Genomic DNA, 24040 nt, shown 5'->3' with positions numbered 1-24040 from the left:
TATTATAATTTGTTTAGTTAAGTTTGACCCATTGTTTTAACAGTTGGATATTACAATTATCCCATCGCACCTTACTAATATAGAACATGCACCTCGCGTAGGCGAAACCTACATTATTCGATACTAGTCTTGATGAGTGTTAAAACTTGGAAAGCTTAAAACTTAATATTTATTTTGAGGGAATTGCAATTTTTTTGATCTCACCGGCTTGTTTATCATATAAACCGTCTCTCACATGCATCGACATACATTCACATGCATCAACATACATACAAACAAAAATGAAACAATTATGGCCCCTAGCGCAATTGTTCTCCCAAGCCAATGAGAGAACCTAAGCTAACCTAACACGATCTAAGCTTCTCCAAGCAAGATCTTCAAGGTTGTCCTCCTTTGGCACTGACTTCTTTGCTTTCTTCATATCATTACATTACATGAAAGAAACTCGTTTTACATACGAGGGAGTGAGATGAGAAAAGAAGTTACATTTGGGAGATTAAGAGAGAGGCACGACACGCAGGTCGTATTTTAAAAACCCAAAACAAAACAAAGGAAAACTAAGGCCATAACCGATCACCACAAGACAATAATAAACACTTTATTATTATTATTATTAATTTCTTTAATTAATAAAATCAAATTAAATTTCGACGATCGATCACACTACGCAGAGTTAGCCGGGGGTCCGCTGCCCGGACAGCGGGAACGGGTGATCCGCTGCCCGGTCAGCGGACGGTGGTTCCGCTGACCGTTCAGCGGACAGGGGTTAAGGGGGCAGCGCCCCTGCTCGAAAATTTTAATGAACAATTCATTTAAAATTGACGTCGTTTTTCGTATCAACACTTGATACTTCAAAGCACTTTTTCTAGCCGAACGGGTGAATTTTTCCTTGCGTTAACCGGTTAACCATATGCGTTAACCGGTTAACACTGTTTGAAAACTTTTAGAAAATTCTTTTCTGCCTTGCGTTAACCGGTTAACCATATGCGTTAACCGGTTAACACTGTTTGAAAATGTCTTGGAAAACTGTTTTCCGCCTTGCGTTAACCGGTTAACCAAATACGTTAACCGGTTAACACTATTGAAAATCTCAAAAAAAAATTATTTCGCACTACGTTAACCGGTTAACCATATGCGTTAACCGGTTAACACTGTTCCAAAAATGTTTAGAAGGCTGTATTCAGTTTCTCCTTAACCGGTTAACCATACGCGTTAACCGGTTAACACTGTTCGAAAAGTGTTTAGAACGCACAACTCTTGTACAGTCAAACCCCAACCGCATAACTCTCTGACAACACAACCCTTGTGCCGTCACTAACCCTGATGCACCAATTTCAGACCGTCAAACACATCTCGATTGTTAATTCAGTATGATTGATCAACATGTCATTGCTTCACCATACTAATGTCGGATCAAGAAGCAAAAGACCATTGATCTCTCAAAGGAAAACAATCACTGAGGGTTTGAATGAACGAAACGAGAACACTATATCATATATAATGTATTTTGCATCAGGATTACATATATCACATATATGTGCCGCAACCTGAAAAATACAGTGTGCGAAAAACAACCGGCGAAAGAAAATGACAAAAGAGTCGCCACCATGCGTTATTCATCCCAAAGGAGGGAAAGGAAACGCTCGAAGTAAACCTGAAAAAGGAAAGGACAAGACGGGGTCTCGCAACCAAATCTTGGGTTCGGGAGTCGGTTATGCGAAGGGAAGGTATTAGCACCCCTATGCATCCGTAGTACTCTACGGGATCCACTTTTGTAGTTCTTGTCTAAAGGGTGTGAGTTTATCTTGTGCTGTTTACCAAAAAAAAAGGGTTAAATGAAAATGACTCGCGCGGATGTCGCATCCACTACATACGTATCTCATCTGAATATGAGAATCAGAGTCTTCGTAGCTCGGCTGACCTATGGGTTGGGGGGATGTGTGCTCGCTAAGACATCGCGTCTTATGCCTACGTATCTCATCTGGAATGAGAATCAGAGCAAGCCGTAGTTCGGCTTCCTATGGGGTTATGGAGTGGGTTTTGGACGAACGACGTTACTATGCAATCTACCGGATGCTCGACCTTTGGAGACTTACTCACCTGTAGTAGAAGGAGTAAACGTGTGTTTAGGAGAAGAAAAATCAATGAAGGGTTAGGGTTTGGTGAACTCATGCAAAAAGGCAGTCCTTGACGAAGGAACCTGTAAAAAAAAACACAAAAACATTGCCTCCTATCGAGGTCTTCCAGCTAGGAAAGCAGTAAAATGCGGGAAAAATGTAAAAGTACCACGCGGATAAAGATCCGAAGTAACATCAGTTAGAGGAATGGGAAACCCAGGGATCCTTCCAAGCTAAACACCATCAAAGAAAGTGAGTCATTACAGGTAATCGGAATGAAACCTCCAGGGGGTATCCCACAAATAAAGTGGAAAACCACGCAAGTTATCCCTGCAAAAGTCATGTGAGCCCTCACAAAAACTCAACAAACAGGTTAGAGACAAAAAAATAGGGTAATCAAGGGTTGCCCCCAAATCAAAATGTAACCACATGAATCATGCCATTAAAATTCACAAAAAAGACATGCATCAAAAGGGTATCAAATTCACCCATAATACCTCATACATTTAGAGCATTCAAATTAAAGGCATAAAGATGATGGATATAGGGCAAACCTCATTGGAGAGCTTGATTGAAATTGAGTTGCACCCGTGAGGTTTACAAAACAATCTTTAGAGTTTATGTGAGGCAGAGGTGATTCTGTGCAGTTGAGTTCCCTTCAGGGTTTGGAGGCTGCTATGAACTCTGTTAGCTCTTCTCTCACTATCTTTTTCCTCAGGGTAATAGGAATAGAATGCATATTTGTTTCACTGAAACTCTAGTATTTATAGCCTAATATTGGTAGCTTAGTGGGCTTTTAAGAGAGGTCCAAGTCTGAGATTTTTTCTTTTATTTATTTGTTTATTTATTTATTATTTTATTTATTTATTTATTTATTTATTTATTTATTTTATTTTATTTTAAATAAAGTTTCTTGGATCTAATTCTGATTGACATGATGAAATGCAATGTATCTAATGCTAAATGACCTAAAAATGAATGCATGCATGAGGTGTAAAGCGTATGCTTCCAGGAAAAATGAAGGGTAAATTTTGGGGTATTACAATATGTAACTTGGCTCTGATACCACTGAAGGAGAATTGTCATCCAAGGCGCAGCGGAATTAAAATTTTTCTCCATTTAGTGATCCTTACGAATGGGCATGATCAGTGATAGAATCGTTACCTCTTGTGGCGATTCAAACCTTTGGTGCGGATCTCTGATAATGATCAAAACCATTGATAAAGATCCACGGGGCGATCACGAACGTTGAACGATGACAACGTCTCTACTCAGTCCACACGAACGGATTCCTTCAATCGCAGTGCTAGCTGTTATGAATGAAGGCTTTGAGTGAGAGAGAGATACGAAATTCCAACTCTTCAGTTGTGTTTTCTATCTCAGTGAGTTACAATGCTTCTACCCAAGGGGTTCTATTTATAGAACCTCTTGTGTGGGCTTCAAGCCAAAAAGCCCACTTAAGTGCATTTTGGCCCATATCTCATAATATGCCAAAATCACTTAAGTATTTGGTACCTTACCATATTTTGTATTCTACTTAAGTACACCGTACCTTACGATGTTCCTTAATTATTCTATCTCTCATCAATCCGTCCTTTGTGTGTGACCCTATAGGTTTTCGCGGCGTTGGCAATTATATTAAATCACGCATTTAACATAATAAACAGTGAGCAGTATCTAGCAACACATCACTGCTACCCAAGTCACGAAAATGTCATGTGATCTGACAAAACCTCCTGTGATAATAATTATGTGTATAATTACCCCTTTGCCCTTATGTCTATATTGAACACAAGGTATAGACCGTGTCATCCTTGTCCAGTTCAATATTGGGCCCATAGACATTTATCCTGTTACGCGGGATGGGCAAATTCCATCTAGGACACTCATGTCCCTCAGCATGCTTTGTGGAGTACCCATCAACTGTCTTTATGGTTATCCAGTTACGGGCAACGTTGGATCAGCAACAAAGCACTCGACTTTACATCTAGGATCCATAGTGGTTTCAGGTCGAAGAGTGGTATACACCATTATCACCATGAGAATAACTTATGACACTTTGCATAACTTTCTATATAGTATTCTCATAGCAGGTCAATCCGGTATAAATATTACTCCTAATATTCATACCTATGTTTAAGACTTGATAACTCTTTATCCATGATCCATGAGATGTGATCATCAGTCTACAAACATAATAGTCTTAATGCTTTAATGTTATCCCACTTCACATTAAAGCTCGACTACGGATACTTTAAGAATAATGTCCTTATGTTCAATGTGTTCTCATGATTAAGTCACACTTAATACATTAAACGGACTATCTATTCCAGGGACTTTATTAATCAACCATAATAAAGAAAATGCCTTTTATTATTAATAAATAATTCGATACAAGTACCAAAAGTATTGGCCTCTAGGGCTTACACCAACAAACCCTTGTGCTCAAACAAGTTTTCAAAACACTGTAGATCAGCAGAATGCAGTTACTTTCCATAATCCCTAATTTTTGCATAAGTTGCCCCAAGGTGGGGTACTCAACCCACCGAGACGCTCATTTTTGCCTGGATCGCTCTTTCGGGTTTTCAACCCACCGAGACGCTCATTTTTGTCTAAGTCGCCCTTTCGGGTTTTCAACTTAGCGAGTTGTTCTTTTATTTTTTAGGCGAAGTATTTCTTGACTGCATCTGCATTCACAGGACGAGTGAACTCTTCACCATCCATATTTGTAAGAATAAATGCACCGCCTAAAAAGGCTCTCCTGACAACATATGGGCCTTCATAATTGGGAGTCCATTTTCCTCTGGAATCTGGTTTGAACGTCAAAATCTTCTTGAGCACAAGGTCACCTTCTCTGAACACTCGAGGTTTGACCTTCTTATCAAAAGCTTTCTTCATTCTCTGCTGATACAATTGACCATGGCACATGGCAGTCAACCTCTTCTCTTCAATCAAATTCAATTGGTCAAACCTGGTCTGACACCATTCAGCCTCAGTCAACTTGGCTTCCATGAGCACACGCAATGAAGGAATTTCAGCCTCTACGGGTAGCACTGCTTCCATACCATAAACAAGAGAGAAAGGGGTTGACCCTGTTGAAGTGCGGATGGATGTATGATACCCATGCAAAGCAAAAGGGAGCATCTCATGCCAATCCTTGTATGTGACAACCATCTTCTGGATAATCTTCTTGATGTTCTTATTTGCAGCTTCAACAGCCCCATTCATCTTGGGTCTGTAGGGAGAAGAATTATGATGTGCAATCTTAAAGTCTTTGCAAAGAGCTTCCACCATATTGTTATTCAAGTTCGATCCATTATCAATAATGATCTTACTTGGCACACCATAATGGCATATGATCTGATTCTTGATAAACCTTACAATAACTTGCTTGGTTACATTTGCATATGATGCCACTTCAACCCATTTTGTGAAGTAGTCAATTGCCACTAAAATGAAATGATGTCCATTCAAAGCTTTGGGCTCAATCATCCTAATCATATCAATTCCCCACATGGAGAAGGGCCATGGGGAAGAGATAATATTCAATAGTGTCGGAGGAACATGAATCTTATCAGCATAAATTTGACACTTGTGGCATTTCTTCACAAACTTGCAACAGTCAGATTCCATTGTCAGCCAATAGTAACCTGCTCGCAACATCTTCTTCGCCATTGCATGTCCATTGGAATGAGTACCAAAGGAGCCTTCATGCACTTCAGTCATTAACAAGTCTGCTTCGTGTCTATCCACGCATCTGAGCAAAACCATGTCGAAGTTTCTCTTGTACATTACATCACCATTCAAATAGAAATTACCGGCTAATCTTCTCAAAGTCTTCTTATCTTTCAAAGATGCCTCAGGCGGGTAAATCTGACTTTAGAGGAAACATTTGATGTCGTAATACCATGGCTTCTCGTCTTTGATCTCTTCAATAGAAAACACATGAGTTGGCCTATCAAGACGCATCACAAATAAATTGGTGACTTCATTCCAATATTTTAATACAATCATTGATGCCAACGTTGCAAGAGCATCTGCCACCCAGTTCTCATCTCGAGGGATATGATGAAACTTAACCTTTGTAAAGAAAGTTGAAATCCTCCTCGCATAATCTCTATATGGTATTAAACCGGGTTGATTTGTCTCCTATTCTCCTTTAATTTGATTCACAATCAAAGCCGAATCACCGAAGACATCCAAATACTTGATTCTGAGATTCATGGCCTCTTCCAGCCCCATAATGCAAGCTTCATATTCTGCCATGTTGTTTGTACATTTGAAAGTCAATCTAGCTGTAAATGGTAGATGCGTGCCTTAAGGAGTAATAATCACTGCCCCAATGCCATTTCCATATTGATTAACAGCTCCATCAAATACCATGCCCCAACGGGAACTAGGCTCTGGCCTTCTTCTAGCAATGGTTCATCACAGTCTTTCATTTTCAAGTACAAAATCTCTTCATCTGGAAAATCATACTGCACTGACTGATTATCTTCAATTGGTTGGTGAGCTAAATGGTCAGCCAAGATACCACCTTTGATCGCTTTCTGAGATCGGTATTCGATATCATACTCTAATAACAACATCTGCCAACGGGCAATCCTCCCAGTTAAAGCAGGCTTCTCAAATATATACTTGATTGGATCCATTTTGGATATCAACCAAGTGGTATGATTCAACATATACTGACGCATACGCTTAGCAGCCCAAGCCAATGCGCAGTAAGTTTTCTCAAGCAGAGAATACTGAGTCTCACAATCGGTGAATTTCTTACTAAGGTAGTAAATTGAAAATTCTTTCTTCCCAGTCTCATCTTGCTGACCAAGAACACAACCCATACTATCTTCTAGCATAATCAAATACATGATCAACGGTCTTCCTTCAACAGGTGGAGACAAAATCGGAGGCTCAAGCAGATATCCTTTGATACTATCAAATGCTTTCTGGAAGTCTTCAGTCCAATCACAAGACTGATCTTTCTGAAGAAGCTTGAATATAGGTGCACATGTGGCAGTCATGTGGGAAATGAATCTGGAAATATAATTCAAGCGGTCGAGAAAACCTCTGACTTGCTTCTCAGTTTTGGACGCAGGCATCTCTTGTATTGCTTTGACCTTGGCAGGATCAACTTCAATACCCTTCTCGCTGATAATAAAGCCCAACAACTTACCAGAACGAACACCAAAAGTACACTTATTGGGATTCAAGCGGAGTTTATACTTCCTCAAACGCTTGAATAGCTTCAACAAATGCTCAACATGTTCCTCTTCATCAATTGATTTAGCAATCATGTCATCGACATAAACTTCAATCTCTTTATGCATCATATCATGAAAAAGAGTAGCTATTGCTCTCTGGTCAGTTGCACCAGCATTCTTTAAACCAAAAGGCATCACTCTATAACAGAATGTTCCCTAGGGTGTAATGAATGTGGTCTTCTCCATATCCTCGGGTGCCATCTTAATCTGATTATATCCGGAAAATCCATCCATAAATGAAAAGACTTTGAATTTAGCAGTATTGTCTACCAACATATCAATGTGTAGCAGAGGGAAATCATCTTTCAGACTGGCTTTATTCAAATCTCTATAATCAACACACATGTTGAATTTTCCATCTTTCTTCGGCACAGGCACAATATTGGCTACCCATTGCGGATACTCAATAGTTATAAGGAAACCGACATCAATTTACTTTTGCACTTCCTCTTTGATCTTCACAGCCATATCAGGATGCGTTCTCCTCAACTTCTGCTTGACTGGCGGGCATTCTGGCTTCAACGGAAATCTATTCTCCACAATATCAGAATCCAACCCAGGCATGTCTTGATAGGACCAAGCAAACTCATCTTAATACTCTCGAAGAAGATCAATCAACCCCTTCTTAGCATATGGACACAGTCGAGACCCAATCTTGACTTCCTTCACATCATCCTCGAAACCCAAGTTGACTAGCTCAATCTGTTCTTCAAACGGCTGAATAATCTTCACATCTTGCTCAAGAAGACGAGACAATTCATCACTCACTTCTACATCACTTTCTTCCTCGGCCTCAAACACATGGAATTCAAAATTTGGAGAAGGAGAAGGATCATTGTATTCAATGGGGTTAGGAACCAACTTGCATAATGATTTGATATTTTGATTTTAGAGAAGTGAAATTGTGACCAAATATTATGCAGATGGACAATTATATTGTTTATTTATGTTTTTTGTAATTACCATTTTCAGAAATAAGCAAAAAGTAAAAATAAACATTAAAGATGTTGATGAATATAATTAATTTTATTGATGATCAATTTAAAATGCCCAAACAATGTTCACTTATCCCTTAGGCATAGGAGAAGGATTTTAAAATATAAAAGCAATTACTTAGATCGATGCAAAATAACAGGAATATCAACAACAATCCAATTGTTGCATGTCTTTCCATGCGTCACAAAGTTGGTGCAGTCTTCCTCTTCATTATCCTCTAGCACATCAGCTAAGTGTTGTTCATTCCCATGAATGAGCTCCGTTACGGAAGCTAAGTTGCATATCTTCAGACCTTGCAGTTGATGAACCTTTCTGGAACCCCAAATCGGTTCTGCCTTTGTTGTCGGAGACCTCTACCATGCGCCCCCACTGATCAATATTGCCTTCTTCAACAATCTTCTAAGCATCTTTCGGCGAGGACATAGGTGCCCCAACCCTCTTCTCAGCAGCAATAGATAAGGCTTGGAATGGAGTTCCAACCTCATCCTCAGCTTCTACATAGGAGAAAGATGACAGATGGCTAACTAACAACGCTTTCTCACCTCCCACAATTACTAGCTTGCCATTCTTGACAAATTTGAGCTTTTGATGCAGAGTGGAAGTAACAACCCCTGCCTCATGAATCCATGGCCTTCCTAATAAACAACTGTAGGCCGGGTGAATATGCATTACCTGGAAAGTAATCTAAAAATCACTCGGACCTGTCTTGAATGGAAGGTCCACTTCTCCAATGATTGTCTTGCGCGAGCCATCGAAGGCTTTGACAATCACCTCATTGTATCTCGTGGGAGCTCCTTGGTAAGATAACTTTGACAATGTTGACTTCGGAAGCGCATTGAGTGACGAACCGGTGTCAACCAACACATTTGATAAAGCATCTTCTTTGCAATTCATCTAAATATGCAAAGCCAGATTGTGATTTCTTCCCTCCTCAGGGAGTTCTTCATCACAAAAGCTCAAATTATTGCATGAAGTGATGTTAGCCACAATGTGATCGAACTGATTCAAAGTAACATCCTGCTCCACATATGCCTGTTCAAGAACTCTCTGGAGTGCTTCTCTGTGCACTTCAGAATTCAAAAGTAGAGACAACACATAAATCTTTGAGGGAGTCTGGAGCAACTGCTTAACCACGTTAAATTCACTCCTTTTAATCAGTCGGAGTACCTCATCATCTTCATTGGCCTTCAAGTTTCTGGATTCACCAAACTTATCTTTTGAACAACCAACCGGATCTACACTAGGCACCTCCGCCTTCTTACCAACAATTGTTTCTTCTCTATTCTTCGGGAGCACCGATCCAAAAACTCGACCACTGCGGGTCACCTTTGTAACATTTGCAATGCTCATTACTGAACTAGTCGTAGGTAACGGGACCTCTTGACCATTCTCTATCATCGTAGCATTGTATTGATATGGTACAGCCTTATCAGATGCATACGGGACTGGGCCTGCTAACCGTATTACCAACGGCGAAACTGATATATTGTTGACGTTCTTGTTACTGCTGCTATCATACTGAATCACCAATCTCTCTGGTTGCTTGAAAACGGGCACTATGACATTGACGTCGTCATCTTCATGACGAGATTGACAAATCTGGATCATGCCTTCATCCATCAGATGCTGGATGTCCCTTTTCACCACAACACACCCCCTAGAGTTCACGCTACAAATATCACAATCATCGTGATCATGTTCACAGTCACTCACCATACAAATGTCCTTGTGTATCTTCACTAAGGATCTGCGGATAAAACGCACATAAAAAACTTTGTACTCACCAGGACAACCGTCCACCATATTAACTGAAGAGTTCCCATGAGCGGGCAAAGGGTTAGCTTTCACATTAGGCGCGCGGTCTTCAAAAGACACCATGCCACTCTTGATAAGCTTTTGCACCTCATACTTCAACGGATAACAGTTTTCAATGTCATACCCAGGTGCACCCTGATGAAAAGCTCATCGAAGCTCAGGTTTATACCACCAAGGAAGTGGTTCTGGGATCTGCGGTGGATTCCTCGGTTGAATCAAGTTTTTGAGGACTAATGATGGGTACAGTTCTGCGTACGACATATGAATCGGGTCAAAAGAGACCTTCTTTCTCTCGAAATTCTGCTGTTGATGATGATTGTTGTTGTTATTGTTGTTGTTGTAGGTATTCGTCCTTTGTTGCGTTTGTTGTTGTTGACATTGATTTTGATATTGATGTTGTTGTTGTTGTTGATGAATTGGTGTTGTTTGCTGATTAGAAAATACTGGAATAATGGAAGATACTTGATGATGATGATGTTGACGGGGTGGTGGATTTCTTCTGACTTGAGGCCTCCTCTGCCTCCCACTAGAAATTAAATTTGTCTCATTATCCTTTCTCTTGCTGAAACTATTGCCATACTTCTTACTTTTCGACGCCTCATCTTTTGACAATCGTCCTTCACGAACCCCTTCTTCAAGTCTCATCCCCATATTTACCATTTCGGTAAAATCACCGGGGACACTGGCGATCATGCGTTCATAATAAAATGAACTCAGGGTTTTCAGAAATATTTTGTCATCTCTTTCTCCTCCTTTGGAGGAGTGATCTGGGCAACCAACTCCCTCTATCGCTGGGCATACTCCTTGAACGTCTCCTTGTCCTTCTGAGACATGGAACTCAGCTGGTCCCTATCCGGCGCCATATCCACATTTTATTTATATTGCTTCGCAAAAGCCTCACCTAGGTCATTGAAAGTGTGGATGCTTGCACTGTCCAACCCTATATACCAACGGAGCGCAACACCTGTCAGGCTATCCTGGAAATAGTGAATAAGCAATTGGTCATTATCTGTTTGAGTTGACATCTTGCGGGCATACATCACAAGATGACTAAGCGGACAAGAGTTCCCCTTATACTTCTCAAAGTCAGGCACTTTGAATTTCACTGGGATTTTGACATTGGGTACCAAGCACAGTTCAGCAGCACTCTTCCCAAATAGATCTTTAGCTCTCAGCATTTTCAATTCCTTGCGCAGCTCAAGAAATTGGTCCTTCATTTCATCCATCTTTTCATAGACATCCGGGCCCTCAGACGGCTCGGAGTGATAGATGGTGTCCTCTACGCGAGGCAAAATGTGCACAACTGGAGGTGGCACGAACATGACCGGGCTAGATGCTGGCATGGAAGCAAAAGCAAGAGCAAAACCTTCTGGAACAAAATTGGGCGGCATTCCCCACGGGAATCCGGCAGGTAATTTCGGTGCGAAGTGGGCAGTGGCAGCAAACACAGTAGAGGTAACCACTTCAGAAATAACTGTCCTCGCAGGAGGAGTTGCAGGCGTTGGAGAAGCTTCACTTTGAGCAGCAAGGACTGACTCCATGATGGCAGTCAGTCGGGCGATCTCGTCCTTCAGCTCTCTATTCTCTTGCTCAAGGTGTTCCATGATTCTCTGGTGATTGGCTTGAGTGTTGTACCGGTGAGTTAGTTTGGCTAAAGCACAGAAGAACACCAATGAGACACCTGGAAAAAACCTGCTTATGCAAATGATGCATGAAATGCAATGCTTGATTATTTTTATTTCCAAGGAACTTATTATATCATTTGCAAATTTATAAATTAAATGGTAATTGCAACAATTTGATATGACCAAAATTTCCTTTTATTTATATAAATTGGAAGGATTACACTGAGTACAATTTCTGAAACCAAAATAAAAATATACAAGAGAAAAGGAGACTAGTCATCCTAAGGATCCCTAACAATAATGTCAGAAGATCTGGCAGAAGGCGCATACTTCCTTCGAATGCGACGAATCTCGGTCTCAAAAGAAGCCTTCATCTGAGTCTTCTCGAGGACAAGCTGGTCAACAATCTTCTTCCAAGCAACGGAAGGCTAAGACATGCTAGAAGATGAAACCTCTGGCTCTCTCTGTCTCTTTGTCACTCGGTCTTCAAGTAACTCAATCAGTGCATCTTTGTCCTTAGACTCCAACTGCAACTCTTTATGCTTCTTGCTCAAAGCATGGAAACGCTCTTCCCACATATCCTTCTCTTGCTTCATCTTGATAAGCGCGTCTTCCAACTCGTCTACATCTTGGTTAGGGAGAGTTAATGGCTCAACCATAACCATAGACATAGGTATTTCACAAGGATAAGGCATCTTCAACTCCAAAGCTCTCTTCTTCACCCAAAGAGTGTAAGCTTCCAAAGCTACACAATTGCGCGGACCAAGCTCGGATCTTCCTTTCCTATGCACATTATGCCAAGCGTGCATAATCTTCTGCTTCAAATGTTGGGAATCTTTACCCTCTTGATAGTAAAGACCTTCTAACAACATGTTATTAGGTTTTTCTCTCAAGGGGAACCCAAGTTGACGACGAGCCAAAGCAGGGTTGTAGCTAATTCCTCCTTGTGTACCAATGAGAGGCACATTAGAGAATTCACCACAACTATCAATAATCTCCAAACTGCTTAAGGACAGATCATACCAAACTATATCATCATTAGTAAGAGACATAAGTCTCTGAGACCACCTTAGACATTGTTTGTTCTCCACAAAAGCAGGCATCTGAGACAAGTGCGAAATAAACCACTTGTACAGAAGAGGAATGCAACAGCCAATAGTTCCACCACCTTTAGAATTCCTTAGATGCAAAGAGAAATACATATCACCCAATAAAGTAGGCACAAGATTCCCAATCAAGAAAAGTTTAATGGTGTTAACATCAATAAAACCGTCAATGTTAGGGAACAAAGCTAATCCATATATGAGTAAGACAAAGATATCTTCAAAAGCGTCCACACTACCAACTTGAGCAAAAGTGGTAGCTTCCTTGATGAGGAAAACATATAGCAACCCAAATAACCCTCCTTTCTTCACCCAATGAGCCTCTATCTCAGACTTCTTCAAGTGAAGAGCTTCAGCAATAATACTAGACCGGGGAATCTCCTCAAATCCACTAAAAGACACTCTACCATAAACATGTATCCCCAAAAGATGAGAATACTCCTCCAAGGTAGGCACAAGCTGAAAATCCGGGAAAGTGAAACAGCGGTAGAGAGGATCATAGAACTGCACCAATACACTCAAGAGTCCTTCAACCACATCAGCAGACAAAATGGACAGAAGTTTCCCATGACGTTGTTTGAAGTCCAAGGGATCTAATACAAAAGATGCTAGCTTCCTTAACTCTTTCAAGTCGGAACATCTGAAACTGTACTTCTTAGTGTTCCTTCGTCCATAATCCATGGTCTGAAAATATTTGCAAATGATACCTTAGTTCCTTGAAATTTTGTGTGATGAATGTTATGATGCGCATGAATGCATGAATGCAACAATCCCAAATAAGGGATCACACACAAGGCAAACAAAGGTCAAGGGATGAATTAAGTCGTTGTCAAGATCAATCATCCATTTTGGTGGATTATGGTTTTCACCTTATCAACACCCAAGTTCCATTGATATTGACAAAACTTGATTGGATCAACCAAGAATCAAGGGTTTGTTGCAAGTCACGAGCATGGAGTCTGGGTAAGAACCATCCCAAAGGAGTGAACTAAGGATAAAACCTGTAGATCATGTTCTACAAAGTTCCCAAAGTCTTGATTTCATCTATCGGATATTACAGGTTAAGATGACTGACTCATCGACCCATAATATTCTCAAGAGAAACTCGTCTGAGTGTAGTATCGCGTAACAACTGTTATCAAGTCTACACCTGAACAATTTCCACACTACGTCCTAGATAGGCCAAGATGGGTTAAGTGTTCTAAGGTCCTTAGCTTCACAGACCCAATTAGAAATAGTAATGCCTAACCATAAATACTTGTGTGACATTTCCAAATCCAAAGGAGTCTCCACTGAGCAGATGGATCTCAAGCCAACTTGTTAAGGACTACTCCACATAAGTCGAATATGACTATACCATCCTCCTATCTTAATTGCACTCAAGTTCCGGTTAGAACTTATCTCACTACTTAGAGACCACCAAGCACAACAAGCAGATCATATCATACATAAATATATACAAACATCACATATATACAAATATATTCACATAAAAAGTAGGTTAAACCCACTGGAGACTACTCCCCAACAGAGTCGCCACTTAATTTCTGTAGCGGGAAATTCATGATCATCAAGCTATTGACAAGCTAGAGATCAATTAACAAAAGTCGCCACCGCGCTTTTATTGTTTCCAAGGGAAAAGGGAAAAAGTACGAACAAAACCCAAATAGTAAGAAGTTTTCAAATAAAAACTAATAAAAGTCAGATATCTCAGGTAAGGGGGTTGGTTACACAGAGGGAAGGTGTTAGCACCCAAAGTGTCCTAGGTACTCCTAGGGAGCCCTTTTTGTGTGCATATGTATTTTGTACAAAGTGATGTTTACAAACAAATAGAATGGGGGGATGAGAAAAGAATTCATTAATTATATTTTTGTGTTTGACAAGACCTTTAGACTTGTGCCTACGTACCAACATAAAAATGAGGGATGAAAACCTCGTAGTTCGTGCTATAAATTTCAAAATGAGTGTGTTGGTTTTAACAAAATTTGAGTTTGAAAGGCACAAAGGCCTGAAAAGGATTTGAGTGAGTTAGTTCTTTTTTTGGGCTTTTTGAAAGTTTAAGTCAAGTATAGTTAAGTTTATTTACAAGTTTGACTTAATAAAAGAAGTTTGAAAAGGCAATGGCATAAGGCCAAAGTTTCTATCTTTTTGCAAAAGTGGTCAAACTTTAGAACAAAAAAGTTCACACAAAGAAGATTTTGAAAATGGAGGAAGAGATTTTGAAATTAAAGAAATGGGAAGAATATGAAGAGGCTATCCTATGCACAAAATTTAAAAGTTTAGAGTTGAAAAGATCTGACCAAATGGGTAGCAATCCAATAGACAAGTATGTCAATAGAAACCCAAAATTTCCTTGGACTTTTAGAATCAAACAACACACAAATGCACAATTATATCAATATTGAAGAGCAAAGGCATCAAATAAATATGGCCTCATCCAAGCTTATCCACTTCATGATCTTCTTCAAAATGGCCCATGTAGTAGATGAATTCCACAAGTCACAGGTTCGACATAACAACTTAACAATGATCAATGTTGCAGATGAACTGGAGAGATCTTGAATGATGTATCATATGAATTTCAAATTGCAAGCACTTGGTTCTTCAACAAATTGGCATTGACCAAGTCCATTAGCAAAGGAGTGTTGCCTAAGTTCTAAGTCCAATTGGTCCACAAATCAAGCCAACAGTCCACACAAATGTTTTTTTTAGGGTTTTTGTTGTTATTATGTACATTAATGGTCAAAGACCAAACAAACAAACAAAACACAAAACAAAATATATCACACAATATGGTCCAAGTGGACAAAGTTAAAATTGTAACACCCCGATAATAATATGATAATTATTTAAATTAAGTTAATAATATATTTATTAATTTAATTAGATAATTGGATTATTATTATTATTATTTTGGAATTATTGAATTATTATTATTATTGGGATAATAATATAAAGTGGAAAATATATAAGTGTGAAATAAGGAAAAAGAGTCTCATTTTGGAAAAGAAAGTTTTCACGTGAAACAGAGAAGCGATTGAGAAAGAGGAGAAAGGGCAAAGAGGCAGAGCAAGAGGAAGAAGATTGGAGAAGAGAAAAGCTTGGAGCTTAGAGATTGCCGGATTAACTCAGGTAAGGGGGGTTTATCGTCGTTTAATGGGTATTATGGGTTAGCATGTAATGGGTAGTGATAAACCGTTGAATTGACCCTAATTGGGATTTGAAATGCTGAGAAATTGTGATGAATAAATTGTGTGAAAACTGTAATTTGAATCGGTAATGGTGTGTGTCGTAAATTTCTGGACGTGTAGCTTTTTACGGAATTAGAATCGGAGGTCCGGAAGTCCTCCAACGGCGGAAAATGCGGAGAATTCTGCATTCTGCTTTGTGTTAGCGCAGGAACAGCTTTCTGTCTTGCGTTAACCGGTTAACCCAGGGCGTTAACCGGTTAACACTGTTATAAATTGTGAAAAACGGCTGTTTTGTCTGCGTTAACCGGTTAACCCAGGGCGTTAACCGGTTAACACTGTTGCGTTTTGCCAGAAAGTGTGGTTGTGCTGCGTTAACCGGTTAACCCAGGGCGTTAACCGGTTAACACTGTTGCAGAGTGGAAAAATTGTTAATTTGAATGTTGTGTGCCTAATTGATGGTTGCCTATATCGGTGTGTGATATAGTAGGGATCATTTCCCGCTGTTTTGAGCAGTATAGGTATTAGTAGGGTGTGCTAATACTGTGTTTAATTATGTGACATGATATGATGTGTTGATACATGTGTTGATAATGTATGATGGTATGCATAATGTTGTGAATGTGTATGTTATGCATATGTTGCGAATGGACTGTTTTATGGCTTAGAGAGTGAGCATCGGTCCATTGTGGATTATTGTTGTGATGTTGCATTGCTAGGTGATTAGCGTGCATAATGTGGCCTTTATGGTGGTAGCTAATTCCCATGGTGAGGAATTAGTGATGTTAGTCATTTGGACTGTTTTTGATGTTGCATGCTAGGTGAATTAGCGTGCATAGCATGGCCCTTGGGGTGGTAGCTAATTCCCATGGTGAGGAATTAGTGATGTGAGTCACTAGGTCTCAAATGAGTGGGACTAGTGAGCTTGGTAGCCGTATCTGGATTTGATCGGTGAAGTTGAACTATATGTTCACGAATAGTCGGTACCGCATACATGGAGTCTCATTGCATAATATATGTGTAGTGTATGATATGAATGGATGTATTCCAATGTTATACATGTGTTGTGTTGGCATTGAGCCTGAGTATGATTTGTGTTGATATTGAGTATGATATTTGAGTTGATGTGCCGTTACTGAATGTGTGATACGATTAGGGTGATTAATGGGTTAAATTACTTAACATGACATTATATTCTATAATGCTTATTATGTCGATTGAGGAACTCACCCTTACAACTATTTTTCAGGTAACGAGCAGTGATTGAGTAGAAGCTAATGCTTGGAGTCTAGTGTAGTCTCCTTAGTGGGTCATGCTCTGATAGATGTAACATCGGGAGGGAACATTTTAATTGTGTTGTTGATGTTTGTTGAGCCAGTTTACATGTAGTATGTTACATGTTTTGAATGATCGATTTGATCTCTATCCGCTGCGTATGGTGCAATACTTTATGTTTGAGTTAAATAATGAGCATGACTAAATAGTATGACGAATGGTGCGAAATAAATGTGTGACACCCTTAATTGCATGATTACTCTGATTTATATGTTGTTATTTTAATTTAATATTTGGGGTATTTTAGAAGGGTGTTACATTAGTGGTATCAGAGCGGAAAGCTATCAGCAGAGGGTTGATAGGAAAGGCAAGAATCAGAATGATCGTGGGAAACCGTATGCAGCTGGCAAAGGTTTCCAGAGACAGAGTGGGATGAAGAGGCCTAGTGGGGGAGACTCTAGTGCCCCTGCTAAGTGTTACAGATGTGGTCAGGCTGGACATCGTTTCCATGAGTGTACCAGTGCTGAGAAGAAGTGTTTCAAGTGTGGCAAAGGTGGTCACTTGGCTGCAGAGTGCCGGTTGAAGACTATGACTTGTTTCAACTATGGAGAGGTGGGTCACATCAGTCCACAGTGTCCTAAGCCAAAGAAGGAGAACCAGTCGGGAGGCAAGGTCTTTGCTTTATCGGGTTCTGAGACTTTTGCAGATGATCGTTTGATCCGAGGTACGTGTTATATTAATGGCTTTCCTCTTGTAGCTATTATTGACACAGGTGCGACTCATTCCTTTATATCTTTGGATTGTGCTGTGAAACTTAAGTTAGAGATATCTGAGATGCATGGAAGTATGGTGATTGATACTCCTGCGAAGGGTTCAGTGGCTACTACTTCAGTTTGTTTAAATTGTCCTTTGAGTATTTTTGGTAGAGACTTTGGGATGGACCTAGTGTGTCTTCCACTAGTGCAGATTGATGTTATTCTGGGTATGAACTGGTTGGTGTGTAACCGAGTCTATATCAATTGTTTTGATAAGACTGTGATCTTTCCTGAGATTGAGGAAGGAAAGGATTTGTTTCTATCAGCAAGGCAGGTGAATGAGGCAGTAGCAGATGGGGCAGAGTTGTTTATGCTGTTAGCGACCTTGGAGGCTAAAGATAAACTGGCGATTGGTGATCTAGCTGTAGTGTGTGATTTTCCTGATGTGTTTCCAGAAGAAGTGAATGAATTACCGCCAGAGCGTGAAGTTGAGTTCTCGATTGATTTGGTACCTGGTACTAGACCGATATCGATGGCTCCGTACCGTATGTCTGCTGTTGAGTTAGCTGAATTGAAGAGTCAGCTGGAAGATCTGTTGGATAAGAAATTTATTCGTCCGAGTGTGTCACCGTGGGGTGCACCAGTGTTATTGGTTAAGAAGAAAGAAGGTACTATGAGGTTGTGTGTAGACTACAGGCAACTGAATAAAGTGACGATCAAGAATCGGTATCCTTTGCCGAGGATTGATGATTTGATGGATCAGTTGGTTGGTGCGAGTGTGTTCAGCAAAATAGATTTGAGATCTGGGTATCATCAGATACGTGTGAAGACTGAGGATATTCAGAAGACTGCTTTCAGAACAAGGTATGGACATTATGAGTATTCTGTAATGCCTTTTGGTGTGACTAATGCGCCTGGAGTATTTATGGAGTATATGAATAGGATTTTCCATCCGTACCTAGATCAGTTTGTTGTGGTGTTTATTGACGATATTTTGGTGTATTCGAAATCTGAAGAAGAGCATGCTGAGCATTTGAGAGTGGTTTTAGAAGTTCTACGAGAAAAGAAGTTATTTGCTAAACTGTCCAAGTGTGAATTTTGGTTAGAAGAGGTTAGTTTTCTTGGTCATGTGATTTCAAGAGGTGGTGTTGCTGTTGATCCTTCTAAGATAGAAGCGGTATCTAAGTGGGAAGCTCCGAAGTCAGTTTCTGAGATAAGGAGTTTTCTTGGTTTGGCTGGTTATTATAGGAAATTCATCGAGGGATTTTCTAAGTTGGCGTTACCGTTGACGATGTTGACTAGAAAGGGGCAAGCGTTCGTTTGGGATTCAAAATGTGAAGAAGGTTTCCAAGAGTTAAAGAGAAGGTTGACTACTGCTCCTATTCTGATATTACCGAGCCCGTCGGAATCATTTGAGGTTTACTGTGATGCTTCATTGTTGGGTTTGGGTGGTGTGTTGATGCAGAATAAGCGGGTTATAGCTTATGCTTCGAGACAACTGAGGATTCATGAAAGGAACTACCCGACACACGATTTAGAGTTGGCAGCTGTGGTATTTGTTCTGAAGTTATGGAGGCATTACTTATATGGGTCAAGATTTGAGGTTTTCAGTGACCATAAAAGTTTAAAGTATTTGTTTGATCAGAAAGAGCTGAATATGAGACAGAGGAGATGGTTAGAATTTCTGAAGGATTATGACTTTGGTTTGAATTACCATCCGGGTAAAGCAAATGTAGTAGCTGATGCGTTGAGCCGGAAATCATTACATATGTCTATGTTAATGGTTAAGGAATTGGATTTGATTGAGCAGTTTAGAGACTTGAGTTTGGTGTGTGAGAGTACTCACAATAGTGTTAAATTGGGAATGTTGAAGTTAACAAGTGGCATTCTGGATGAGATTAGGGAGGGTCAGAAATCCGATGTGCTTTTGGTGGATAAGTTGACTTTAGTGAATCAAGGTCAAGGTGGTGAATTCAGAGTTGATGAGAATGGTGTTTTGAAATTTGGTAATCGGGTGTGTATTCCGGATGTTACCGAGCTTAAGAAGAGTATTCTTGAGGAAGGACATCGTAGTGGCCTGAGTATTCATCCTGGGGCTACGAAGATGTATCATGATTTGAAAAAGTTATTTTGGTGGCCAGGAATGAAAAGAGAAATTGCGAGTTTTGTTTATTCTTGTTTGACTTGTCAGAAGTCAAAGATTGAGCATCAGAAGCCGTCTGGGCTAATGCAACCGTTGGCTATTCCAGAGTGGAAGTGGGATAGTATCAGTATGGATTTTGTTTCTGGTTTACCGAGGACAAGTAAGAATTTTGAAGCTATTTGGGTGATTGTAGATAGATTGACGAAATCGGCTCATTTCATTCCGATCAGAATGGATTATCCGTTAGAGAGATTAGCCGAGTTGTATATTGAGAAGATTGTAAGTTTGCATGGTATTCCGTCGAGTATTGTTTCGGACCGAGACCCGAGATTTACATCGAAGTTCTGGGAAGGTTTGCAGAAGGCTTTGGGAACTAAGCTGAGATTGAGTTCTGCATATCATCCGCAGACTGATGGTCAGACTGAGAGGACGATTCAGTCACTAGAGGATCTTTTGAGAGCTTGTGTTTTGGAAAAGGGAGGTGCTTGGGATTGTTATTTGCCTTTGATTGAGTTTACCTACAACAATAGTTTTCATTCGAGCATTGGTATGGCACCGTTTGAAGCTTTGTATGGTAGGAGATGTCGGACGCCTTTATGTTGGTATGAGTCCGGTGAGAGTGTTGTGGTTGTACCGGAGATTGTTCAACAAACTACGGAAAAGATTAAGATGATTCAGGAAAAGATGAGAATTGCTCAGAGTCGTCAGAAGAGTTATCACGATAAGAGGAGGAAGTCACTTGAGTTCCAAGAGGGAGATCATGTGTTTCTTCGTGTTACTCCGATAACTGGGGTTGGTCGAGCTTTGAAGTTGAGGAAGTTGACACCTCGATTTATTGGTCCTTATCAGATTTTGGAGAGGATAGGGGAGGTAGCCTATCGTATCGCTTTACCGCCGTCGCTTGCGAATTTGCATGAGGTTTTTCATGTGTCTCAGTTGAGGAGGTACATTCATGATCCGTCGCATGTAGTCCAAATAGATGATGTACAGGTGAGAGATAACCTGACTGTTGAAACATCACCTATGAGGATTGAGGATCGAGAGTTGAAGCAGTTGCGGGGTAAAGAGATTGCCTTGGTGAAGGTAGCTTGGGGAGGACCAGCAGGTGGCAATGTGACTTGGGAACTGGAGAGTCAGATGAAGGAGTCTTATCCGGAGTTATTCGCTTGAGGTATGTTTTCGAGGACGAAAACTCTTTTAGTGGGGGAGAGTTGTAACACCCCGATAATAATATGATAATTATTTAAATTAAGTTAATAATATATTTATTAATTTAATTAGATAATTGGATTATTATTATTATTATTTTGGAATTATTGAATTATTATTATTATTGGGATAATAATATAAAGTGGAAAATATATAAGTGTGAAATAAGGAAAAAGAGTCTCATTTTGGAAAAGAAAGTTTTCACGTGAAACAGAGAAGCGATTGAGAAAGAGGAGAAAGGGCAAAGAGGCAGAGCAAGAGGAAGAAGATTGGAGAAGAGAAAAGCTTGGAGCTTAGAGATTGCCGGATTAACTCAGGTAAGGGGGGTTTATCGTCGTTTAATGGGTATTATGGGTTAGCATGTAATGGGTAGTGATAAACCGTTGAATTGACCCTAATTGGGATTTGAAATGCTGAGAAATTGTGATGAATAAATTGTGTGAAAACTGTAATTTGAATCGGTAATGGTGTGTGTCGTAAATTTCTGGACGTGTAGCTTTTTACAGAATTAGAATCGGAGGTCCGGAAGTCCTCCAACGGCGGAAAATGCGGAGAATTCTGCATTCTGCTTTGTGTTAGCGCAGGAACAGCTTTCTGTCTTGCGTTAACCGGTTAACCCAGGGCGTTAACCGGTTAACACTGTTATAAATTGTGAAAAACGGCTGTTTTGTCTGCGTTAACCGGTTAACCCAGGGCGTTAACCGGTTAACACTGTTGCGTTTTGCCAGAAAGTGTGGTTGTGCTGCGTTAACCGGTTAACCCAGGGCGTTAACCGGTTAACACTGTTGCAGAGTGGAAAAATTGTTAATTTGAATGTTGTGTGCCTAATTGATGGTTGCCTATATCGGTGTGTGATATAGTAGGGATCATTTCCCGCTGTTTTGAGCAGTATAGGTATTAGTAGGGTGTGCTAATACTGTGTTTAATTATGTGACATGATATGATGTGTTGATACATGTGTTGATAATGTATGATGGTATGCATAATGTTGTGAATGTGTATGTTATGCATATGTTGCGAATGGACTGTTTTATGGCTTAGAGAGTGAGCATCGGTCCATTGTGGATTATTGTTGTGATGTTGCATTGCTAGGTGATTAGCGTGCATAATGTGGCCTTTATGGTGGTAGCTAATTCCCATGGTGAGGAATTAGTGATGTTAGTCATTTGGACTGTTTTTGATGTTGCATGCTAGGTGAATTAGCGTGCATAGCATGGCCCTTGGGGTGGTAGCTAATTCCCATGGTGAGGAATTAGTGATGTGAGTCACTAGGTCTCAAATGAGTGGGACTAGTGAGCTTGGTAGCCGTATCTGGATTTGATCGGTGAAGTTGAACTATATGTTCACGAATAGTCGGTACCGCATGCATGGAGTCTCATTGCATAATATATGTGTAGTGTATGATATGAATGGATGTATTCCAATGTTATACATGTGTTGTGTTGGCATTGAGCCTGAGTATGATTTGTGTTGATATTGAGTATGATATTTGAGTTGATGTGCCGTTACTGAATTTGTGATACGATTAGGGTGATTAATGGGTTAAATTACTTAACATGACATTATATTCTATAATGCTTATTATGTCGATTGAGGAACTCACCCTTACAACTATTTTTCAGGTAACGAGCAGTGATTGAGTAGAAGCTAATGCTTGGAGTCTAGTGTAGTCTCCTTAGTGGGTCATGCTCTGATAGATGTAACATCGGGAGGGAACATTTTAATTGTGTTGTTGATGTTTGTTGAGCCAGTTTACATGTAGTATGTTACATGTTTTGAATGATCGATTTGATCTCTATCCGCTGCATATGGTGCAATACTTTATGTTTGAGTTAAATAATGAGCATGACTAAATAGTATGACGAATGGTGCGAAATAAATGTGTGACACCCTTAATTGCATGATTACTCTGATTTATATGTTGTTATTTTAATTTAATATTTGGGGTATTTTAGAAGGGTGTTACAAAAATTATATTAACATAAACAATTAGAATGATATGTATAATGGCAAATGATATAAAGTGCTAAAAGTAAATTGCATTAAAGTAAAGACTTGAAATTAAAAGTTAATAGTTAGTAAGTTAGTAGTTAGTTTTGTTTTGCTTTTGATTTCAAGACATTCTTTGGAGAACACTCAACCCACTTGCCACAAGCATGGATCCTTGAACCAAAACATCTTCCAAAGGAAGGAAAGAAGGACAAGTTTCCACATAATACCATGAGAAGAGGGGAGACTTACAATCTCACTAACTAGAATGCTTATGCCTTTTATGTCACAAATTTAGCGTTATGTTAAGCAATTGCAATTGGACTTATATAGAAGTCACAACTATTTGAGGCGGGGCAATAGACTTTTGGTGTTAATGCATGTTAGAGACATATTATATGAACTATGCTCATTAAACATACCACACACAAAAATATGCAAAAAGTGTGGCCTAATCTCATTCATACTCATGTTAATCTTTCAAATAACTAGCATTAGGACTTTGAGATGTCATTGGCAAAATGGAAATGAATGGATGAAGAAGGGGAATTAGATGAAGAGGAA

The sequence above is a fragment of the Lathyrus oleraceus genome, chromosome 3 (assembly GCF_024323335.1).
Source record: "Lathyrus oleraceus cultivar Zhongwan6 chromosome 3, CAAS_Psat_ZW6_1.0, whole genome shotgun sequence".
NCBI classification, from domain to species: domain Eukaryota; kingdom Viridiplantae; phylum Streptophyta; class Magnoliopsida; order Fabales; family Fabaceae; genus Lathyrus; species Lathyrus oleraceus.
The sequence above is the reverse complement of the archived record's forward strand: the minus strand, read 5'-3'. Positions refer to the sequence as shown.